Raw genomic sequence first — 19,957 nt, 5'->3', positions numbered from 1 at the left:
AATGAGTATCACGTAGCTGATCCGGGTCTTCCGGAAGCATACAAGAGTGAAAATATGAAGAACTGTAACCTTTTTAGCCTCAACTAAGCATTATGTCCAGTACTCAGATAGTCCAAACTACATAGATTAAAATGTAATTGCAGTTATGATGCTAAAATATAACCAGGAAACAGTCCTTGTTTGCATATATTCAGAACCTAAATTCAGAAGGCAGCCTCCTGTAATTCCATTTTTCATTGTCAGAGGGCCAATCAACTACAAACCCCAGCTCCACATTTGCTCAATTCTCTCCTATATTTCTTTTCTTTCAACATATACCCTTATCTGAAAGCTACCATTTGCTTATTACCTTTTCAGACCACTGGTTTCTGAAAATGAACTACTAAGCAGGTATTTCAGCTCTGGACTGCTGAAGGCAAAAAGAACAGTACCTTTATTCTGCAAGTCTTTTCTGAAATACAAAACTGTAAAGTATGAAAGGCAAAACAAAGCAAACAGTCTTGATTTAAACCTTTGAGAAATGCAATACCAAGGGAGAAAAAAAAAAAGGAAAAAATATCCTGACCTTGTACATACCTTCAAAACTATATCCCTCAAATATTTGTTTATATATTAAACAAAGGAAGTCCTTATGTCATCCTTAAAGTTCTGTCTTACAGAACAGTTATATGCAGTGAGAATGATAGCAGCTAAAACAGTTGAGCAGCAGCAGAGCAGGAACAAATTATGTTTCTACATGATACATGGAATTAGATAGCGCTATAAAGAAATATGAAAACTCTGCTTAAGTCTGCAGGATGGAAGCAGGTAATACTTTCCACTGAAAGGAAAAAAGTCGTACTAAAATCGAGAAAGAGTAATTGAAAGCAATCCCTAGACGACTGACTGAAGAAACTGAGAATTTATTGGGGGGAAAAAAAAAAACCCCAAGAAAGAACCAAAATTCACATGAACATTTTCTGTGGATCATAAAATACCAACACATCAAAAGATGTTTGAAGACGACATAATGAAGTATGGATCACTAGGCACGACATGCCCAGTATTTCTCTGTGTATGCCCAAATATTGAGATGTCATGTTATTCCTGCAAGTGGACTCCATAGTACCATTAAGAAGAACAGATGTATGGATAAAATAAAACAATGTAAGAATATGGGGTTTTACACATATCTTTCTAAATTGGGTATGTAAATGCAAAATGCAGTTTTCAGGGAAATACCACGGGTTTAACACAGTCCCTAGAGGATGTGCTGTTTTAACCTATGGATGGATTACACTTGCCCATACGTTTATATCTGTCATTGTGATAGATGCAAGCGCAGTAAGGTTCATTTTCACATTTAGCGATCTTCATTTAAAATTACTCAAAGTCTAATTTAATTCTAGTTAACAAAGTAATTCTAAGTGTTGCCCATATTATCTAAAGTTTCAGAGAGAAAATAGTGCAGAATAAAACTGTAAAGAAAGTCAGGTTGTTGCAGTATTTTGTGGCATATGGCAAGACTGAAAGTGAACTGAAAAACATACGTTATGTCAGTTACTTGACTGTCATACAGAATTCTTGGCCAACACGTGCCCCTCACTTTACTTGGAGAATTGCCACTGACTGTAAAAATCACACAACTCCCTAATGTTTTCTTTTGGAAACCCATCATTTAATGTTCGTGAACATAAGTAATGGAGGTTCAAGCACAAAAGATCAAGCTCTACTGCTGTGGGACAAAGTACATCCATGATTCGGGGTGATACATCCTGGACAGGTTCAGAATATCTCCTGAACTCTAAGACTTTCTGAAGAAATGTACTGTAGGAAATACAATTCCTGGATTATATCACAGGATAACTCCTGGCATGAACTTTTAATTTCAAATAAAGCAAACAGTGTGAAAAGTGTCCCAGCATGTTGACGCTTCAACTAGGAATTGTGCAGAACATGAAAAAGTCTGGGGTTAAGTAAAACTAGCCAAGTGCTCGACATCTACAGATTTGGTACAGAACATGTGGGCACATCATCTAACGCCTTTGCAACTTAATTCCTAACTGTACAGCAGGGGCAATATAGGGAAAGAGGTAAAGGAAATTTGGCCTATATAAGAGCATAGGTTAAGACTACAGGATCAATATTCCTATATGGATCTCAGAAGTTGTTTTTTACTCCAAGGAGGATGTATGGTCAAAACTGTATTTTCTTAGTAGAAGACATTAGAAGAAGAGAAGAGAATTGAAGAAAGGAATGTTCCCCCCTCACATTCAAGTATGCCTGGGACAACTAAGCTTCCTCCCATGGTATGTTTCCAATATATACTAGGCACTTCTTTGTACTAAATACATCCAGACGAAGTGTTAAAATGCTTGGGAATGGAAGCTTGGGTTGTTCTCCACCATGATGATCACTGTTTTCGTGTCAAGAACAAAATTTTGCATTGTAAAAACCTAAAATTAGGAGACTCCACTTAGTAACTTAAGTTCTATGAAAATACAGTAAAATCTTGAGCTTTTTTTGAACTAAACAATATCACAGGTTTTTTTTATATATATACACTCTACGTAAGTGCTATCATTTACCTAACAATGTAATACAACAGTGAGGCGTACACGTAGTTACGTATATGCAGGTAGGAAAAATGGAATCTTCATTTCATCGAGAAATAAGCAAGTACTGTCCTTTGGAATGTATGCTATTTTAAAATACATTGACATATAGCAAGTAATGTATTCATTTACATGTGACAAGAAAATTGAATTGTGCTTTGGCTATTTGTTGATAATGCAAATTGTATAGCCATCAAATTGAGATAATTATTGCTATGTCTCTTTTCCAACTGTGTGCTTAATTAAGAAGACCCAGTAAGACCTAATTAGCAACAATGTAATTTTTAAAATCCAATTTAGTTGCTCAGAGATTGCAAAAATTGAAAATAACATGTTTCATTTAGATATTATTAATTTTTTGAGATACCAATTTAAATTTTGTAGCACAAGAAGGTTAGCACATGAGAATAATTTACAACACATCAATAGCATGAAACATCTGAAAAACAGTTCAAGTATTAGATTGTCAGTGATACTAGGGTACCTTGGCAATCGCATTTAAAAACATTCAGCTGACAATTTTGACTACATTTTCACTTTTCCTGTTTCTAATTAGAACGAAGGAAGAAGTCTTCCTTGAACAAACTAGACTTATTCACCAGAGTATTTATGGACTATCAAAGCATAACAAGTCTAAGCATCATCACAACTGATGAGACAAAAGATTGAATCAGTTGACATTACAGTGAACAAAGTCACAAAAAGGGATTTTTTCCTGGTAGATTCCCACCTCCACCCACCCCCCCCAGCATTATTCTTATGTTTTCATTCTCCTCTCTAAGGAAGATCCCACAAGATGTGGTAGATCTCAGGGGGCCTTAGCAATTTTCTTTTCCACTTGCAAAACCAAAAAACCCCACCTAATAAATATCTCTGAAACAAAATGCTGACACCAGCTTACCACCTCCAGTTGAATATTGCTAATGGGACATGTTATCTTAAACATTATCTGAATCTCCCTAGTATTGTCTACTCCTCAGCTTTGCTGTAGCTTGTTCACATTTAGATTGATGACCTTTTGGGGGTCATTTCTTTTTGCTACATTACAACTTCTAGGATGTCTAGAAGCAGCATTGATTCAGCAACATGTTTCTTTCCAGTACAGGCTTAAAATGCTGGCGCACTTATAGGAGGCATATGATCTGTAGTTTAACGTCTTGCAAGTATACGGATATTCAAACAAGTTATCACAGCAGTGTTCAAGGACTTTTATGAAGCCACCATTATTCACTGCAAATAGAAAGTGAATTTTCTGGTCTTTTCCTAAATACATAGTTTTCTTAACTTTTGCTCTTCTAACTCTGGGAAGAAATACCATCAATTATTATGCAGTTTTGACATCACCTACTAAGTGAAAACTTAAAAAGCTTTCCAGGCATTTGAAGTACTTTTTGCAAGAAGACCTGACTCCTGCCTGACCACAAGACCAACATCTGCATCGCCTTCATTTGAAGTATCACTCAGGTTGCTATTTGCGTGCCTGACACCATCATGCCTGAGAACTGATCTTACTGTTCCTTTTCTTCTTGCTTTGATGTCTGTCAAAGTATTCAGTGTCTTCAAGTGCCATTGTTCTGACAAGCAGACCCTCCCAATGGACTTGTACTATATACTGTGACTCCCAGAACTGCTATTATTTGAGCTGGTGTCAGATTGATTTTCTTTCTGTTCATGCTAGTGCTAAGATCTTGCAGGGTTGAAATTACTGCTGATTTATGCCTTGATGCAACCCCTCGAGAACTGGCTTGTATCAGCATGTCACCTGTGAAAAGGTACATCTGAATCCTCAGAGATCTTTCTAGTGGAATCTTTGTTCTCATTTCAATAGAGAATCCTTTTTAATGGATGTTTGCTAGAAATTTCTCCTGCAAGTACCAAGAGTCTTCTGTAGTGCAAACTGGAAGTATATTATGCACCTATCCATTTTCACCAGTCTGTGGGAGCCTTCTTGGCATAGATTAATTTAAGATAAGTTCTCCATCTACAACCTTACAGTTTTCGCAAACCGATTTTACCACTTTCTTTAGCACTCCACAAAGACAGTGCAAGTTGTGCTGGCACTGAAGACTGGGAGTATTCCCTAGCTTTATGTATAAAGGCTCACCTATATGTAACAGACTAAAACCATACAGTTATGCCTCTAGTGTGTTTGTGGAATAATAGTCTTTTATGCCAGGGCCGCCTTTTATTTGGACTTTAGAACAGGAAATAATTCCCTCTATTGTTTAAGCGTTATTCACATTTTTACATATTCTGCCTATTAGCATCACGGCCAGTTTTTGCACTCTCATTACAAGTAGCCTCTTGCCTACATCTGTGTGACCAATTTTCCCATAAAATGTAGCACCTCTTCTGCAAAAAAACACTAACAGGTAGGCACTGATTTTACATTTAAACAATTCTAACATGATAAATAGTAATTGAAATCTTTTTGCCCATTTTTAAAATCAGCCTCTGAAATTTTAGCATTTTTTTTCCCGTGTTGGTACAGCTAATTAAGGTAAGCTAATTATTTTCTTTTCATGTATGTGTTCCCTCATGGTGGAAGAGCGAAGTCAGACATGGGGATTCAGCCGTGTTTGTTATGGCTTTATAGAGGACTTGGCCATTTAGTTCTATACTAATGTACAATTCCGTACTAGGGAAAACTTCTTGGGTAGATACAAAAATACAAATTCAGACAGAGGTTCAATGCTGAACATGAATTTGTTCAATTATGTATGAAAAAACCCAAGAACTTCAGCATCTGCACTGAAGCACATGCAAGTTTTGATATATTTAAAAAAATCCTCACCTCCCTAGAAAACAATCATTTCTACTCAAAAATATTTCTTAGAAACAAGCGGCTGTTGTATTTAGTAATCCATTACTACATAAAGCATCTTCTCAGTAGGACCTCTTAGCACTCCTAGGCAGGATAAAAAAACCCCAAACCCACAACATTTCAATGAGGAGTTACTGACCTATTCCTGTTTGCCCGTGTCTTCTTTCAGTGTAACTGCTTCTGGTACAGATACCGTCCTTTCTCCTAATCTAGGCACCACTATCAAACGCAGTCTTTTCAAGAATACTACAAGAGGGACTGAAGCAGACAAATTCTTTGGAAACGTATTCTGCAATAACCAACTTCAGTTCAAAAGTAGATGGGAATTTCCTGCAACTGATTCTTCCTACTAAAGAAGAAACTAAACAGAAGTGTCTAAGAAATCAAGTGGTCCTACTCTCCTGTTTAGGTGCTGGAAGGAAGATGAACCTTCAGAAAGACATCAACAGCCTCTGTATCCCCAGTGACTACCAAGGGAGACCAGGATGACTACAACTCTACCTTGGGTACATAAGTTACGAGAAATGAAACTGTGCCACACTTCATTTTTTGGAATAAGTTCTCAAAACTCTCAGCTACTTATGCCCTTAGATCATATACCTAATACATTACTACCACTATGACCACCCTGCTAAAGCACTTGGCAAGAATACATTCTCCTTAGCATTTGTGCAATGACTCCATTTAGCTCAGCTCCCTTTCTTCAGCTGAAAAATCATAGCAAGGAGAAAGAAAGAGAAGGATGAAACTGAAATATGTGGCTCTTGTCTGTTGCTTTTCTACATATGTATATACACCCCCCCCCCCCATATGATCTGCATTTAAAAAAAATATCAGAATCATTATCCCTGCCTTAACATTAGGATGTGCTCCTGTCTTGGTGAATCATTTTTCCTCAGGGACATTGTGTGGCTAACAATTCTACTCATGTTAATTCTATTTACATTGGGAGCACTGTAGTATGCGTTTAATGTGAAGCTGTGTTTCTCTCCTGAGCAAGAAAAATGTCACTTTCCCTTCCCAAAGCACCAAAAGGCTCCTTTTACTGTCACAGCACACAATTATACGTTAGGGCTCTGCTGTCTCTTTCCAGCCAACAAGGCAAGAAGATGACCTTTCTTTAACCTATGGCTGAATTGCATTATATTCGGTTCAGTAGATAGCCTTTTTTATATTCTCCCATATCAAGTGCCTTCTTACTGAGGTTATGAGATGGGCACCTGCCTTTCACATCTGCTAGTAATTTCATTTTTCTGAAAAAACTTGCTTTCATTTGAGGAGGGATGCTAATTCCCATCCCACATTTCATACCCTGGTTTGTAACATTTGTAAATACCTGAAAACACTCAAAGCTGCAAGGAGACTCTGCCAGCAGAATTTGGTTACTGGCTGCTGCATTTCGCCCCACAACACAATCATGTAAAAGGTCAGGAAGAAATACGCCACGCACACTCGCTCTGTGTCATGCTGTGGTCTTGTGCAGAGTAACAACGCTCTGAAACAGTCCGCGTATTCCTCCTCCCTTCTGTGAAGCGGTCTGCACGTCTGGGCTGTCTTGTTTTACGGGTAGCTTGGTAACGAAAGGAAAGGGACATTCCCCACAGCGCAGGTATCTCAACTGCGCTTTGGTTTACACGGACAAGATGCTTGGGGAAGCAGAAAAAAGTAGCCGTGACACTAACAAAGTAAGCCACTGCTGATCTGCACAAGAGAGCAAGTCAGCAGTGGAGGATTTGTGAACGTGATGCTGAATGACAACATCATCGCTGAAGAAAATTGCACCATGCAGTTGCAATGGAGTACTGCTTTAAAATTAAGGAAGTTCAGAGACAAAAGAACACCACGCAAATCATTACTTACACACATAGCTCATCTCACAAGTAGCCACATAAATAAGCTCCCCTAGAAAACGTTTGGCATCACTGTTGATCTGAAGAGAATTCGAAATATTCATTTCAGTGCTCTTAGGTATACAGGAGTTCTAAGGTTTGGCAATTTGCTATGTGACAAGAAGGTTTCTGTCAACGGTTATTAAAGATGACTCATTTTAATATCTCTGCTGTCTAAGAAGGAAAGTTGTGTAGCTTAAGGATACCTTCCTAAATGCTACCATTTTACCAGCACGTCGTTTGTTATGTTAACGCTGAAGGAGTTAACATGGAGGTAAAATGTGACTGTAGGCACCAAAGGAGACAGGCTAGTAACATACGTTGCATTAATCTTGGGAAGAACACTGTTCTCTTAAAAGCCTAACTCTGAGTTACTGCTATTACATTACACTGAAAATAAATGGAAAGTACCAAACATTCAAAATAAAAATGAAACAGCCATTTCTCGTTCTGTAGTGAAAGAAATCTTTGTATACAGCTGAAGACCAGCTGAAGACCTTTATATACATCCAGAAGCACTTCGAGCCCAAGTGGCTGTTAGCCTGTGAGACATCTGGGGCTATACACCATTCTGGCATTTCTGAAGTCCGCTGAATTTGAACATCATTCTGCATAACAGACTTGCAATACGAGGTATACTTGCATATTACGAGGTATACTTGCATATGAGATACAGGTCCTATATACCTTTGAAAGGACAAACCCACTTTTTAGTGAAAATACGGTGCAAAATTGTCTAAACAGTCGCTTAGCATATATTGACTGCCCCTACATCAATGTGGTAATCTGTCAAGGTGAATTTTTTTTTTTTTTTTTCAAGTTGATAGTGGCTTTGGAATTCACTGTGAACTAAGCACAGGATCTGTATTACCACTAATGGAAAAAAGACCTGAGAAATATCTGCATTAATTCCTCTGAAGAAGACCAAATAAAGTACAGGCTTCACAACCACCTACAGTAACCTGTATAATTATGGAACAAAAGCGCATTGTCCAGGATAAAACAAAAGAACCCAAACCAAACAAAAAAACCCCACACACCACAAAAATCACCACCCAAATCACCACCCAACCCCCCCCAAAACCCACTGTAGATGCAGACTGCGATCCTTTTCCTAAAAGCACAAGTCTGCATATACTACTAGAGCGCAAGTTCTATCACATGTTCACTTACTAAGCATCTAGCTCTCAAGTGGCAGTATTTGTTTATGGTTTTTACAAACTTCTGTGTGTATATATATATTTTGGCTTCAAAAATACTGCAAGTAGAAGGGTTTTAATCTATACAAATTTTTACTTCCTAGAAAAAACACAGAATTCCTCCCACACACAGTATCTACTTATATTTTTACAACTTGCCCTTATAAAATTACAAGGCACACAAATCTGCAGTCTAAACTATAAACATTAACGCGAAATTCGCTACTAAAATGGTCATTAGAGGGCCTATTCCTCATTTCAGCTCCAACAATTCCCAAACCTGTTATTAAGAGACTTCCAGCTAAGATTTAATCAGGATTGGAGACCTAATCACAGTTAATATATATATAAGTCAAACTCTTATTCCTACTCCTACATATAATTCTTACAACAGTCGACTTTGAATTACACATGGCGAAGATGTCGCCAGAAAACCAAGGATAGAAATGAAGTCACTCTGGTCCTGCATGCACTGCCCTACGGGTGCTTTTCTGAGAGAGCAGAATCTGGTCCCGGGGTGACATCCCAGCTGGAGCACTTAGAAGGGGAAACAATTATTTTTCCAGTGGCTTCAGCTGATCTATATATTTAGGGAATGGAGCATTGAATGAGGATGACAGAGCGAGCATCTTTTTAACAAAAAGAAGGAAATGGTCAACTTGTTACTGGAAATAGCGAATAGTTGGAGGAAGGGAAAAATTACTAACAGTAGACTAAGAGAAAAGAGATTTACTTTCAATTTTTCTTCTGCAGTTAAGGGACTATTTAAAAAACAAAAAAAGAAAGGAAAAAATGTTAAACTATAGCTACACCAACCTTTCTGTAACAGATATTGTTGCCTAGTAATACAACTACAGCACTCAGCTGATTTAAATAAATTTAAGGATGAGCACACATACAGAATTGGACCAAGGACTCCAGGGCTCACCAGAACCGTTTCCAGGTATTACTATCTCCAATACCATGATCACCAGTGTCCTACCTATGCCAGAAGAACACACAGGTATTTCTATTTAGATCTTTTTTCCCCTGAATTAAGACTTTAAGTTGGTTTGCCTTTAATTCCTAAAGCATTTATTATTCTTAAACACTTTCATTTCAATTGATCTTCAAGGTCAGTTCAGTAGCACAGGAGTTTTCTTCTTACTGAAATGAGCAGCTAATTCTACATTTGAAAAGTCACGTCTCACCAACACATTGATCTGCATGACTTTCTGTGAAACCTTCTTGTTTAATACCTAAAACTGCTGAGAATGAAGCACGATTTCCCTCTAGCTCTCGTCAAACTTTTTTTGTTACGTCGAGTGCCAGGAGTCCTGTAAAATCTCGTACAGTACAAAGGTCTTTTGTTCCTTAAAGTGACAATCCTACCTAAGTTTCTTGCTTAAACACAGTGTCCAGGAAGTTAGTAGGTGTTCAAAACACTGTAACACTAGTACCTTAGCAAAACAAACAAACAAACAATCCTCCACTTCAGTGAGGGATGAGAGGAATTTTATGTTAAAGAAAGGAAAAAACGCAATGAAAATGTGGTGGCACTAACCAGACACCAAGAAACACAACTGGTGGCACATGAATGCTTTCTTACTTGATAGTTTTATAATTTATGATTGGAAAAATGAGCTCATTGAGATTACAAACTTACAAGTTACACAGTTAAGGTCATCCTCAATATTATCCTCTTAAATAGTATTTCAAAGTGAAGTCTGAGCAAATACAGTGAAACTGCTGTAGCTGCAATACTCGCCACTCTATTGACTTTGAAAGTTAGAAATACTTTTTTTTCTGGGGTGGGAACTTACATTCTTCTAAAACCTGCATTTCTTCTAAAAATCTGCATGCGTTCCTCTAAAACTCAATGGGAATTGCACTGATGCACAGTGGCATAAATGAGTTCAGACTGAAACTTCATGCATTCAGCAATGTAATCCTGTGATTTCTTCTTTGAAGTTCAAATAAGGGAACTAAGATAACCATTACAAAAACACTGGGAGAAACACTGAAAAAAGTGTCGTCTTAGCAGCTTGAGAGGATCCATTTTACAACCACAGATGTTTGGAGGCTGAACTACTTCAATAACTTGGCTTTAAAACATCTTAAGCCGTATTACAGTCCAAAAGTAATTCAGATAACAAACTGTATTAGGTGAGTTTGGAATTAAAAATCCTCCTTTATCTGTTCAGTAGAAGGAAAGTAAAAGAGAAATTAACATTTTAGTGAAAGTGTGCAGCACACAAAATGTTAAAAAGTGAGTTAAGGATTCATTACTTTTTTTGGATAACATCCAAATGTTGGTGCACACAGATCCCAAATTAATCAGTTGACCAAAACACCGAGTAAATTTATCTCCCTGATGAGTTTAAACATAAAAGAAAACATGAGAAATTGAATTCTTATAGCATAAGTATCTTGGCTGAAATCTGGAATGTAATCAACATTATCATATTTACTGAAAGTTAAAGACTTAAATTGAGTACCATGTGTTTATCTACCAAACTTCAACTTGCTAATCTAGTCTGATCATTTTCCAAGTCAAATGGTTATGAGAAATGCTCAATAAATGTTTAATAGTGATCAAACGTCTTTTGACATCAAAACAAACAACCCAAACTTAACACAGAATACATTTTCATTAACACAGAAAAATGGAAAACGGATCCGCTAGGGATACTGGTGTTCATAATAAAAAATAACCCTTCAGCATAAATGTATGTATAGCCTGCATTGACAGGATAAGACCGCAACACATTTAGCGATCTGTGTGGCTGACTTTAAAAGTACTAGTTCAGATTTTAGCTAATGGATATTAATTCTCCTATCACAAATTCAATCTTTAAACTGCAGTAATAAATACATTTGTGAAAACTTTTCTGGAACATTTAAGAATCATGTAAAAAGGGAAGCATTCTGCCCATGAGATGTATCCTGCTCAGAAAACATGGATCGATTGAGAAAAAGCAGAAGTAATGACAACAAGATACGTAGAAATCTATCGCTGCTGATTCCCACTGATCGGGACATTAACATCGGGATACTGGTACTGCACAGCCTGTATCATGTGGTCCTTTTTTTTAGGTCCACATTATTCCAAAAAACACAACTAAAGAAATAAAGAACAGTACTCCCAACTGTCAGGTTTTTCAGTTCACTATCCAGTCCTCTATATTCCTATCCAACGAAACATTATTTCTGACCGAGTCACATTAAGCAGTGAACGCCACAGTTCGCTTAGATTTTGTGATTCAGAGTTCTTTTATCAGGATTAGGTTGATCTCAGCAGAGATGCACAGATTCCTAAGAAGTTAGGGTCTCCCAGATTTAAAATAAATAAATAAATAAGCCCAAGTTAATCATCAGAAACAGCCTAATCAGATTAAGGTTGTGAACTCTGGACTACCACAGTGTTTTCCAGCAGCTCAGCAAGCTTGATCCACAAACAGATAATACAATAGAAAGCACTTCTATCAAATATTCCCTTGCAAGACACTAAACCTATCATTTTGGCAAAGGAAACAAACATCTTTGCTAAATCTAATAATAGATTTAACCAAGATCTTTAAGCAAACTATCAAGGGCTACAATTGTTGCCATGTTAATCCTTTTTCTCACAACAAACATTTCTTTGGGTATTCAATTGTCATTTGAAATAAGATAGTTAAACAAATACTTCAACAGGAATCTATTAAGTCCTTTTTTCTCACAGCAGCTTCTTGTACTGGCAATTAATTCAAACCCCCAAATTTCAGAACCACTCCTGTTCTACAGGCAGTCTGTTTCTCCAATATTTTATGCTCTCTTCTGCGTCTCTCCTTTCATCCCGAAGATATCACGACCCCTCTCCTCCCGTTTCACAGAAGGCTTCCCTGGCTGTGAGACTGCCAGTACTACACTGAGGTCTGAACATAGTTCTGCTAAAAGTCCAAGGATTAACAACGATGCAATTTTGTTTTAAAAAAGTGCGTACATGAAATGTCACTTCTCATATGTTACCATGTACACTAAATTTTTCCACTGCACTAGAGTACATTAGTAAAGGATGAATTTTAAAACCACTATTATTTCTAGAGGCTTATTTTTACAGATAATGGTGTATTCTAATGTTGGGCATTCCTAATAAACAACATCAAACCCCCTAACAAGGTGCTTTAGAAGTCTTAACAACTTCCAGGGCATACAAGTGTCAAGGTTTCCCCACTCCTCCTTCCACAAACCAAAGACGAGACTGCATTTAGAAATAACATTAGCGCCCAACAAAAAAATTCTTCCCATATTCCCTATTCCTTGAATTACTTCCTATGAAATGTAAGATTACTTTCAAGAAAATATGCCACTTCTCCTTTGGGACGAAACAGTACAGAGCCATTTCAAAACACCATTTCATTAGAAGCAGCTTAGTGTACACCACGTGTGATGTAACTTAGACTGCCTTATTAGCAAAGGTCATCCCCATAGTCTAATGTTATTGGGTACATTTTACTTGTCAGTTAAGCTTGGATGAATACATACAGTTAACAGATTGAACAAGCCATGCAGATCTTTCCTATCAACTCTTGACAAATGAGAGATAGATAAGGCCATACAGTTCTCACGACTTGCTGATTTTGACATGCTGATATCTGTATAAAACTGTTCACAACTATAAGGAAAAATTAAAACTTTGTCGTGGAATTCAGCTTAGCTTGCAGCTAAGAAGCTGCACTTCCCTATCACAAATACTGTGCTATTCTAATATATGGCATCTGCCATAAAATTTTGGGGCCACCTAAGTAGCCCAAATTGATGTATCTATCTACTTTACAAGGAATACACAAAATTGCACTTCCCTGAATTTATGAGTAAGAATCTTTTTCACCTCTAAGTTTCTTTTTTGTAGCTCTATCCAAAAACCTAGAAACGCTTTTCTTCCCAATGCCGCCCTCATGTTCCCTGTTTGGCTTCCTACACCTCTCGATCATCTTCTCTGGTCTCTCTGTTGCTTCACTTCAATGCGCAGCTTAACACAGCAGTTAAGTGCCTCCTTGTTTACACTCAGCCAAACTGAAGGTACGGTGCCCATATACAGCTCCGATGGCTGCATACTGCTACACAAGGTGGCTGGAACAGGTGATAACGTTCCACATTTCAGCTCTCATAGTCTATAATAGAGGTTAATTTTTGCTTATGCTTCACCTGAAAGAGCATGGGAACTCTTGTCTACCAGCCCTGAGATCTACCTCAGCCCCCTGCAGAAAGCATTCAAATTTCATGGTACCAAAAAAACCTAATCAGATGATTCATGCATAATCCTGCTCAATTTACAATGAAATAAACTACATCTTAAGAACATGCAATTTTGGAATATAAACAGACAATCTTTGAAATCTGCATTTTGGCATTTGGATACGGGAAAATACCCGACCGTCACTGTTTCTGAAGTACTCTTACACAATCCTCACACGGCTAAGCCCAGGGAAAGGAAGAAGACTCAAATACGGCTGATGTTTTCCCTGTGCATTTGGGCACAGGATCCTTCCTCAAACACAGAGCCCAAGGGGACAGAAAAAAAAGCCAGGGCTACTAACACATGGGTATCGTGGTCATTATTTGTCTAGGACCGTCAGAGAGGAATTACCATGGAAAAGCAGCATTTTGCTGAAAGAAGGAAAGGTATACGACAGTACTGTCCAAGAACTGTTTCAGGCCAGTATTTTTTCCCAGAATCAATCCCCTGACAAGCAGACATCTTTACAGACAGTAGGACAAGGGTTGCCACCTTTCTGTCTGCAAAACCCCAAGCAGAAAAATTGTGCTTACGCCCCACATAGTCCAGGCAGAGGGCGTCTGAAGCTTCTGGAAATGCTAGATTCATTGTGCCTCCACTGCAGGGTTCATCTGTGCACGTGCAGCAAATCTGTCTTACTCCGATGCGTCAGACTTGCCTCGTATGCACAAATTACCTCTGTGGTACACGCGCTGTAGGCTTGCACATATGCAGAAGTAGTCTCAAGGATTCCCCAAGGAAATGAAATTTTGCCCAAACAAAATTTCTGCAAAGAAACAGGAATATGTCAGGAAAATATCCCTCACTGTAGCTTGTCTCCTGAAGTGGCCAAATCCACTTTGTGGTTTTCAGGCTGACCTATGTGAGGAACTCGGGAAGACACTCGCTCTTACCCAAGACATCACAGGCTGGGTTAATTTGCAGCAGGGCAATATTCACGGAAATGAACTGTGTTTGTCAGGGAAGACAAAACATGACCATATATTTTACTGCACACCTCCAAAATCTGAGGGCTTATCCAAGAGGTGATACTGATAAATATTGAAAAGACCCCTAAATTAGAATAAATGTTGATTCCTTAAGAGAATGACACGCAATTGCACACGCCTATATGTATCTTAACGGCTACACAAACAGTATTTCATTGGTCTTTCTTTTTCCCCCAACTATAAATCAGCACTCACATTTTCCCATTCATTTTTCATGGAAATGCTCTGAGTATGTATTGGACAACTTCTGATTAATTTTCATTTGTTTTCTTAAAAAAAAAATTTTTTTTGGAATAAAAAGGTCTCAAACAGAAACGTAAATTAACCAGCTTTTTATTCTCCAAATACTACTCATTTTTCACCATAAGTATCAGATTTAATGCCAATGGGTATCTGTTTATTTTCTAAATAAAACTGTATCACCTCTTCAGTACAATTAATAGAGAACAACCTGAATCTGAACACATTTTTGAAGTACAGCTTAAGCAGTCAGACATTTAGAAATATTGTCTCAATTTACTTAGCTAGTTACTCCACTGTTCATTTTATCCCTATGAAAATTACAGAGATAAGCTTGAAATGGGCAGACCAGACACACTCACTACTTTGCTCATCAAAGAGCTGCCACTGACAATGGGATCGTACATCTAAGTTATATAAAAGCATCAGCAGCTTTAGATTTCTTTGATAACGTTTATCCTTTCTTGGTTTCTGAACAGCACCCATTACTGTATAACACTATGGTATTATCAGAGCCTACAAGAGCTGTTCTTCCACAAATAACACACATTTCCTTTGCCAGTCTCACCAGAAGGAGGAGACCTTAGCTACGTTGGAAAAAATATATTCTAAACATCTATGTGAACTTTAAATTTCTATCAATAGGTGGCAACACTGTTATGTGTAACATACGAAGCATATGTGTACATGCACATGCCCAGACAATTTCTATACCGCTGTGGCATGCTTTTTCACATGTTGCTTCACTTTGTTTTAAATGTTACCTGACACCATTTTCCAACTACATACATGTAAAAACTATCTGGTTCACATGCTTTTTATAGAACACATGTATGGATCATTGTGAGGTTTTAAATTATTTTAGTAATTCTCCCTGACAGACTGCAAACCCTACCAGTTGCACTGGGAGGCAAATATGTGCATTTGGTGTATGGTCAATTGGATAACGCACACCACAGCTGCTACTTGGGGACCAAAAGGTTTTGTGGGAAGACTGAAGAGTTGCTCTTGCCCCTTGTAAAGTCCACATGGCTGCTGGGGCACTTATGGAATTTTAGGGGTGTTGAACCTTTTGCTCATCCGTCACCACAAAAAAAAATTATATTGCAGTGTGATGCAGAAAAAGTCCAATTTCTGAAGAGAAAACTTTAAACACGGTCATCTGTTTAGCATGTCTTATGTTGAGTCTCACGTCCAAAACTGGTATGTGTGGGAGGAAAAAAAGAAAAAAAAGTATTGGTTGAGAATGTAGAATTGCTACTTTACAGAAAAAGCTCCTGAGGTGCAGCCAAGGTATGCAATTCGCTCGAGGTCAGAGAAGCTGCCACTGGTAATCAGAAACAGAATCTGTCTCTCCTGCCTCACCTGTGAGCTTTAGCCAAGAGGCAGATGCCACCTTGCAGATTGCATTGTAGTCGCCGCAGTCGGTAAACCCAGAGCTCTGTTAAAGCTAAGATACCTCCATAACAGCGCACCACCACAAAGCACAATGGACTAATTAATTCACTTTCCAAATATGGTTTTTTTTTTTTTTAAAACTTCTGTCACACCGAACAAGAATAGCACTAGAAACCCTAGTGCTACTAAACCTACATTTCTATATATGCTGTTGGTCTGTAGAGAAAAGCTAAACCATCAAAGAGACAGGATTATACAATGTGATAGCAGTTCAACACACACAGATAGTCTTTTGTTATTTTCTGAACTACATTCATCTCCCTTTTCAGCAGGGGCTTTTTTTTAAAAAAAAAAAAAAAAAAAACCAAAACACCACCACACTGAAGAAAAATCCAGCTGTGTATTCTCAACTGATAAGAAATGAATTTGGGTGTCAGTGCAACAGGAAAGCTGTAGAAATTTTGATAAAAGCTCTTTCGGGAGGGGGGGGGCGGGAAAAAGGCATCAAAGAGGTCATGCTGGACAATGTTTCAGATACCATGGTTACAGCTGACCAGAGAAGGAGGCTTCCTGTATTACTTCCCTTTGGATACTCCATTAATTTTCAGTTTAACAGCAATGTCACATGCTGGCTAGGGTTCAAATATGATGAAAGAGGCATTTAAATGAAAGCGATTTACAGATTACTTGGATAACATTAAAAGTGGTATCATAATTTAAACTACTTCAAGTGTTACAAGGATAGTTAAAATCCATCAGGACTAACATCTAAAAACTGTACAAACTCTTTCATAAATTTACATGCATAAACACTGCTATATCTCAATACACACACACAGACCCACAGCCCAGTTTTTCTTATCTGAAGCACTATCTTTGCACTGCCACAAAACTGATAAGGGAATAGCACCGTTATTCTAAGAGAACTCAATAAACAAACTGAATACGTGTTTTAATTGGTAGCATAATGCAATCATCTCCAGGTTAAACAACTCAAAATACGCATATGTACCTGCAGCATCAATATTCTTGGTCAGATTTAAAACAGAGGGGCAGTAACCATCAATGACCTTCTCAACTCCATTTCTACCTGGTGGGAAATATTTGGTTCATTTTAAAAAATACTTCCAGATTTAAATCTTTCCTCCTCCTCCTCTCTCCTTATTCACTTGTTTTTTAAAAATGGATATACATGAAGCACATCCTGAGATGGCAGCATTTCAATAACAGTAAATCAAGCTGCCGTGCTTACTGAAGTTATTTTCATGTTTGCAGATGATGAAAAATGATGTCTCTAGGACTGCAATCCACACTACTTTGTGAAGGCAAACACATAGCCTTGGTACTGCAGTAAGCTTTGGTAAAATACATTTGTCACAGGGAAACCACAGGATTTTTTGCAGTCAGAAAGACTGCAAAATTCCTCCTATTCCTTGTGGAATCCATTCAGATTTATATAGTTTTAGGCTGGCCGTTTGTTTGTTTATTTACTGCCTCCTAGGCAAAATACTGTGCCAGAAATCAGTATGTAGAATGAAAGACTCATCTACATTTTCCTCACATAGACATATTTGTGTTCTACTCGTGTATCTCACCCTCACAGTATAGGCAGATCAACCTATCTACTTACACCTTACCAGAAAGCTATTAGTGGTAATTTATGGAAAATACGTAGTAACTACTTACTAAGGTAACCCTAATAGGTTTATCATTCAGGAAGGCCTAGTAAATTCACCATATGCTTAGAAATATTTGCCCCATCCTCTCTATCTTACTTCTTGCCTGCAGAGCGAGAACTATGCATTATCCAGTTATAAAAAAAAGATTGTGAATTCCTGCATGGGTACGAGCAAAGAACTACATGTAATTCAGCGGCAACTGTCACAGATGAAATAGAAATATTCCTATACACAAAACCTTCGCAGAGGAAGAACTGCATACATGTGGTGACTATAATCTAGTCATTAGTTTAGAGAAGAATCCAAAAGTTTTTTTAAGTGTGCTATAAATCTACATAATGTCTCAAATGCTAGTTGTTGCTTTTTATCTTTCATTTACCTGAAAACATATAAAATATTGTATCACTAGACAGCTCTTTATTGGCTATCCACCTGAAGATGCTCAGGAGAGTTATTCTAGCAAAAAAGACAGCTGTAATTTACACCCAAAAAAAAGGCTCAATAAATTGATCTACTATTTTTTTTTCAGAGTAATCCAGGAACTAATCAGATCTGCTAAGTCTCCATTTCTGCAGGTTGCTAACACACATTTTGGGGTGGGGAGAAGATGGGCAAAACACTTCTGCAGAAAGTCTGCTGTTACCTTTACAGACAGAAAACTTGTTACGTAGTTCAGAAATATATAACCCCCCAACAGAATATGGCTTAGAAAATAACCTTGGATGGGAGAATCTTAACTTGCACAGCCATTTTTAAACGGACCTTATTTTTATAAAGAGAAAAACTGAAAACATTCTTCAAATATACCATGTTATGATGTGTAGAGGAAAGAGAAACTCCCCCAAAGGGAAGCACTGGCAAAACAATTCTAGTAAATGTATCTTGGCTACACTGCTACACTGAAAAATGTAAAATCTTTTTTCCTCCAAAAGCACTACCAGACACTTTAGAAATGCTGCACGGTATGCTGATTCACTTCATCCTTCACGGGTGCACAGTCATCTCCAACCAGAAAGGCAGCAGTACTTAACAGCGTGTAAAAACACCTCCCTCCACTTAAAAGTGAGGAGGAAGGATCACTTACCCAGTAAGTTAACTTAACTTATGCTAAATATATTAATCTTGTACAAACCATAAAGTGTGTTTTCTTAATACTTCTAACAAAGACTATGATGTAGACACGGCTCGTGTAAAATATACAGAAGCCCTGAAAATAGGCATGTAACACTCACATGCATATGTGCAAAGGCAAGCATAGAGAACAGCTCTGGAAATAAAACATTGATTATAACATCTTGAACGTAAATGGAAGTGCGAAGTATAATCATCCTAAAATAACACATCCTTGGGGGAGGGGGGGGGCAGGGGAGGGGCGGAATTACTCTAACAAAATGAAGTCTCAAGTTCTTGCAACAGCACACAGTATTTCCAGTGGCAACTCCAGTATAATTTCTTATAAAAATGCCATCAACAATCTTGCTATAACAACTCCCTGGAGATAAAGGATGTGCCAGCTCAGACTTTGTAGGCAGAGACAAATCACTTGGGGGGGGTGGGGGGGGGGAGAAAATGACAGTATTTCTGTGTAGATTCTAATATGCTGAAGTGATTTTTAACCTTAAATAACTTGGTTGCTCTCTTGTTCCTTTTCAATTTGATTAGTGTAGCAAGATCTGCTTTTATATAGTGTTTAGAAATAATCACAGCTAGAGTTCATTTGATGCACCTTGCATGCCAGATTGTCAGAGCACTAAAAGTTTAATTGATAATAAAGATAATATCATTGCCTTACATTTATATGGCACCTTTCACAGTGAAAGATCCCAGAGGCACTGTTGACTTACAGGTACCACCGGAGTGGAAATGTGATTGCTATTTGCTACCA

The sequence above is a fragment of the Pelecanus crispus genome, chromosome 13, assembly GCF_030463565.1.
Source record: "Pelecanus crispus isolate bPelCri1 chromosome 13, bPelCri1.pri, whole genome shotgun sequence".
Taxonomy (NCBI): domain Eukaryota; kingdom Metazoa; phylum Chordata; class Aves; order Pelecaniformes; family Pelecanidae; genus Pelecanus; species Pelecanus crispus.
The sequence above is the reverse complement of the archived record's forward strand: the minus strand, read 5'-3'. Positions refer to the sequence as shown.